The 6,000-nt window shown below is 36.2% G+C and overlaps 1 protein-coding gene across 5 annotated transcripts in view; it reads left to right on the top strand.

Annotated features, from left to right (window-relative positions):
• The window catches only part of LOC107556397 (engulfment and cell motility protein 1), a 103,205-nt gene that overhangs the window by 38,102 nt on the left and 59,103 nt on the right, over positions 1-6,000 (top strand). The window lies entirely within an intron of this gene.

Here is a 6,000-nt window from a genome sequence, read left to right as displayed (position 1 = left end):
CAGGTCTAAAACACAAAGTCTCCTTAATCACAACCCAACATTGTGGCTTCAAAGCCAACACAACAAAAGGCAAGTGTCCTCAATCACAACACAAATAACAATGTGCCCTGAAATACAAAATGTGCTTTTACTTGCATCAAAACACAACAGTGGGCACACAAACACAACGAAACACAACTGTCCTTAAACACCTAGATGTCCTTAAATACAACATGCTCACAGAAACAACACTGAGGGCAAATAGTTGTTGTTTTGAGGCCAGTGTTATGTTGTGTCTGACAGCATGTGCTGTTGTGTTTGATCACACTTGTGTTTTGTTGTGTTTGGAGCCACAGTGTTGTGCTGTGATTTAAAACAACAGCACTTGTTGTGATTGAGGACTCTTTGTAGTGGTTTTGATGCAACAATCAAAGCACAAACAATGCACCTTCCAATACAACACAACTCAATCACATCAGAGATGCACAATCCAAATAAACGGCAGATATTTTATAACAGACACAGGTCTATTAATAATAAATTAAGTGTATACAATTCACTCCCTCCTCCAGTCTCCTCTGTGATATAAAGCAGCCGTGTGGCTTGACCAGCTCCGTTGAAGGTTAAATCAGAGATAGACTATCTGCTATAGTCTATACTGGAGAAACCAGTATAGGGACTGGAGAAACACACTTAGAGGCTAAGTCAAGGAATAATAATCCATTAAAGAAACACAAAGGAGGCTAGGAGGATACAGTAGATACACTTTCAAGATGGTTAGAGAGAAGAAAGACAAGGTTGTCTATCAAACTGAATGTTTCCCCTCCGGCTGTTCAACTTCACAGACTAGTGCTTTTGTTTTCCTTTACATGCTATCTTAATTATGCCTGTCCTGCTTCATTTGTCAAGGTCGTACTACTCCGCTGACTCTTTTCACACTTCACGTAGTTGTGGAAGAATATCTATCTGAATTGCCTTATGCATTAATTTTCTTGTATAAGCTTAAGTGATTTCCCTCTGGTGCTTCGCCGGTTGAGTGAAATTATTCTGCCGTTGGGATGTTGGTTTTACTTCACTGAATCAATAGCTGCGTTTTTACTTATCGGAGCTCTGCGCCGCCAGCCGAGGTGTTTCAACATTTCGGTACACTGGAGAGCTGATCATGGAAATCCTTTCCATGGGTATGTTTTATATAAAGCAGCTCTGTGTCAACAGCTCCCGACCTCAAAGAGCCTATGTGTGGGTTTCTATGCAGTCCTTTCATACCGTTAAAAATCCAAGTGGACACGCACATGCACATAAATACACAGTTTCACATTCTTGCCGTGAATTCCTGTTAGCCGCTGACCAGGGGATGGTTATTCAAAAGACTTAAGCATGACGGCACTCTTGAGGGTATGGTGCGAGTACTCTTACATCATGGGGTATGAATGTTGCCAGCTTGAGGGTTGAATAGTTAGTGATGTAGTAGCTCCCTCTAATGGTCATGTGCTACTGTAGCACTCTGTTTGAGGTTGATGATAACAGTTAAAAGTGCAAAAAGTAACTGTATAAAACTATTGATTGCCAGAGAAATATAAATAAAAAAATTACTTAAGATACATTAAGCTTGTACTATTACTGAAAGTTTATAATGTTAAACTGTTATATTTTTCAGACACACAGCAGACCAGCTGATTATTAAAGGGGTCCTATTATGCTCTTTTACAATGTCTTGAATTTGTTTTCGGGGTGTACTAAAACATGCTCTCATGCTTGGTGGTTCAAAAAACGTATTATTTTTACATAATTTACCATAGGTGCGGGAAGAGGGAGTGCTGAGTGTGCTCCAGCACCACCTGTTTTTTTCTGTGGGCAACTGTTTAACTGTTGGGAATAAAAAAAAAAAATCTGAGTGTCTATTTACACTAAGTGCAAATAGCCCGCCTTGTTGGCAGAGGCTATACTAACTCCACCCAATCGTCAGATTCAGTGGTGTAGATGGGAAAGCCAGGTGTGTCAAAGACTTTTGACGCGATCGACGCGGGTTCGAATCTGCCTTTTTGCGAACTTGTTTTCTCCCTTTTCAAATTTCAAATCACATCAGAAAAAAGTTGAAAATAAAGTATCGGGTACGGTTAGGGTAGGGAGGGCTTTTGTCCCAATAAGGTGGCATCCATTTAATAATTTGAATTCTAATTAAAATTTACACTCAATAAGTTATTATTGCATACTGTTTTATAATGTATTACAATGCTGAGGTGCAGATAACCACTATTTGCAATAACTAATTAGCAGAATATCCTACTATTTTAACATAGTATAAATAGAATAGCTATTTGCACTTAGTGTAAATAGCATATGATATCACAAAAAAATACTATTTTTACTTTTTACTTAGTAAATAGCATCTATCGCTAAGAAAATATGCTATTTTCACTTAGCGTAAATAGCATCAATTGCTATTTGCACTAAGTGTATATAGCCTCTATCTGAAATGGAAAGACTCATGAATTATTATTGGGTAAAAGCCAAAAATGAAGGATTGTTTAAAAGTAATTGGGAATTATTAAAATTTGAAATCGGAAAATATCTGAGAAAATTTACTTTAATTGATTTAGTACAATAGCTAAATCACAGCGTCTCATGGAAGAGAAAACTGTTGAAGAGATTTTATCATTATCCAGTATTCCTACTGACAATTTATTGGATGAGCAGAGAGTGCACCTAACAGAACCACAAAATAAGCTTGATATGTACAGAACGCGAGTACAGGGAGCCTTTATTCGATCGAGACAAAAATGGTTAGAGCGTAGAGAGCAGATGTCTGCTTATTTTTTCAAACTTGAAAAGTCTAAGGCTAAATTTAATTCTATTTCCAAACTGAATATTAATGGATCTATTACAGATAACTTTGATACAATTTCTAGATTTTGTTATAATTATTACTCTAATTTATACACATCTAAATTTAGTGAGCTTAATATGTTAACTTTTTGTAAGCATTTGTAACCACACACAATGTTTTGTAAGCAAAAAGCATTTAGTGAATGTAAATATAATTAGTCAAGAGGACCAAATATTATGTGATTCCCCAATTACTATTGCTGAAATTAAGGATGCAATTGAACATCTGAAATGTAATAAATCACCAGGTAGTGATGGAATTACTGCTGAATTCTATAAGCAGTTCTCTGAGATTCTCGTCCTGTTCCTTTTTGTGACGTGACGTGGCATGTGGAATTAGTGCTCTGCATTTACCCATCCAAAGTGCACACAGGAGCAGTGGGCAGCCATTTATGCTGCGGCGCCCGGGGAGCAGTGCCTTGCTCAAGAAGTATTGAAGGTGGAAGAGAGCGCTGTACAGTCACTCCCCCCACCGACAATCCCTGCCGGTACGAGACTCGAACCCACAACCTTTGGGTTATGAGTCCGACTCTCTAACCATTAGGCCACGACTTGAAGTGAATTCTGAAAGTTTTATAGTCCTCTGAACTTCCTACAACTATGACTCAAGGTGTAATCTGTCTAATTCCTAAACCCAAGAATGATTTACTGCTTATTGATAATTGGAGACCCATTAGTTTGTTGAATAATGATTACAAAGTATTTTGCTCTTGTTTTTTGCCCAAAGATTTAAATTAGTATTAGATTCAATAATTTATGAAAATCAATCTGGGTTTATGAGAAAAAGACACATTTAATAATATCAGAATTATTTTTGATCTTATTGATTACTCTGATCTCATTAAAGAGGACAGTTTTATATTGTTTTTAGATTTCTTTTTTTAAAGCCTTTGATACCGTCGAGCATCCTTTTAGTTTTTTTATCGTTTAGAACGTTTTGGGTTTGGGCGATATTTCAGCAATGCCATAAACTCTTTATGTGGGTGGCAATAGTTCAGTTAAATTAAGTCAAGGCACCACACAAAGATTTTATCTGAAAAGAGGTGTGAGGCAAGGTTGCCCAGTTTCAGTTGATCTTTTTCTTATTATTGCTCAGGTGTTTAGTCATTTTATTAAATCAAGTGAATTAGAAGGAATTCAAGGAATTCATTAAGAAGAACCGGTTAAATTGAACGATTCGTTGGTGAACCGGACATCACTAGTTCCATCTGCTCTGGTTTAGTTAAGGATGGCGTCAATATTGCCAAATCAATTTGAGCCGTATTCAGACCCAGAGAATATTGAACACGAGAATTGCGCAGAACCTTTGCACGCATGGATATTGCAAGACATATTAGAATGGTAACGTTATTGTTGTTTTTTTTGGCTAAATCACGTTTTAGATTAAAAAATTTTAATTTTAAATTAAATTTAGATTAAAAATAACTGCATTTACTATGTACAGATAAGTGCATATGGATTATTTTTTATTGTTATTTAATTCTAACATAACATGAATTGCATTGAAACTGTTATACAGTTGAATTTATTTATACCATAGTCCAGTGTTTCCCAGGCGGCATATATATATGCAAACTCATTCTCTGCCAGCAGGAGGCGCTGTTGGAGTGGTAGAGATCAAGGTTTCCCCGGTAACAGCTGTACACAAAGCAGCGCTCCGCTCAAAACACTGCTTTATCAGACATTACATGCAAGATTAAATGAAAATGACATTACATTTTCTGAAGACAGTCGGTTTCTTTCAGAAATACAGTGATATAAAAACACCCGCACTCAATGTGTGGGAAACACTGTAGTCTCATAATTGAAGTGTAAATTCTGCAGATTACATCACTGTCCAGTATTGTACTGTCAGCAATTTATTATAAAAACGTTTTCATAATTGTAACATACATATTTACATACATAATTATTGAGGTGCATGTGTAATAACTTGCGAAAAACTTGAGGCTACAGCAGCAGCACTTCGTCGTCGTCGTCTCGTCTGATGCACTCACTCATCCAAGCGTTCTAACCACAACCTCGCCCCTCCCCAGCCCCCAACCATTAGAATTTCCATAATGATATTCTAATGGACCGCTTTGTGACATCACAAAACCCGGAAAACATCTCTGTAGTCCAAACGAGCCGTTCGTTGTAGTTCTTGAAAAGGGATTTTTAAAAAACGAAATATCTCCCTTTGGAGTGGACTTTGAGATTTGTAAGTTTGAAGATCTTTTTTATGCCCAAACATACACTACACACTGACTAAAATTCAAAAAGTGAAAAGGCATAATAGGACCCCTTTAACCTATTTAACAAGTAATTTAACCCAAATTATTCCAAGCTAAGTGTACACATTTATTTTAGTCTTTGGTTCGGGCAATAAAGCAAACTGCATTAAGTTTTTAAAAGTTGAAAGTATGAGATTTATTGAAACTAGCTTAGCGAGTACACAATTACAATTTACACAGTTGCTCAATAAGATCCAACTGAAACTAGAAAACATTAAGTGAAGCAAAGTCAATGTATTGTATTATAATGTATTGTTAAAAAGCATGACAAAGCAATGCATTGTATAATTTATTGCATTATTTATTACAAGTTAGGTATCCATGGCTAATAACCCCCCCCCCCCCCCCCCCCCCCCAAATGTGTACAGTATGTATATATATATATATACACACACACACACACATATAGCAAACCATGAATAAATGTAATAAATTAAGCAATAATTTTTTATTTTACTTTTTAAGCTTCACTTATTGTAACAGTACTTTGAAATCTGCAATTTTATAATGAGTTACCTGTTCAGAATTGTGGCTCTGTTGTTTTTCCCACAGTTGTGACCACTTACATGTGTACAAGTGAACAAGTAGTATATGAACAAGAACAATATTATAAAAAATAAATAAAAAATGTTATCCGTATTTTGACAAGTTCTACATGTTTTGTTGAGTTTTGACAAACGTCATCTTCCAACGGGGCAAACAATCTTGATAATGTGTCTGTTTACGCCATACAAAAGTGTTTAAGACCATCTGCATGTTCGTTTGACAACTGCATAAAATACATTGACAGCCCCTTCAATCTAAATTACACTCAGAAAAAAGGCGCAAAAGCTACCTTAAAGGTACTTACATCAATGGTACA

This window comes from Sinocyclocheilus grahami, unplaced genomic scaffold (assembly GCF_001515645.1).
Source record: "Sinocyclocheilus grahami isolate Dianchi unplaced genomic scaffold, SAMN03320097.WGS_v1.1 scaffold566.1, whole genome shotgun sequence".
Classification (NCBI taxonomy): Eukaryota; Metazoa; Chordata; class Actinopteri; order Cypriniformes; family Cyprinidae; genus Sinocyclocheilus; species Sinocyclocheilus grahami.
Note: the sequence above shows the minus strand (reverse complement) of the source record. Positions and strands in the feature narration are given on the sequence as shown.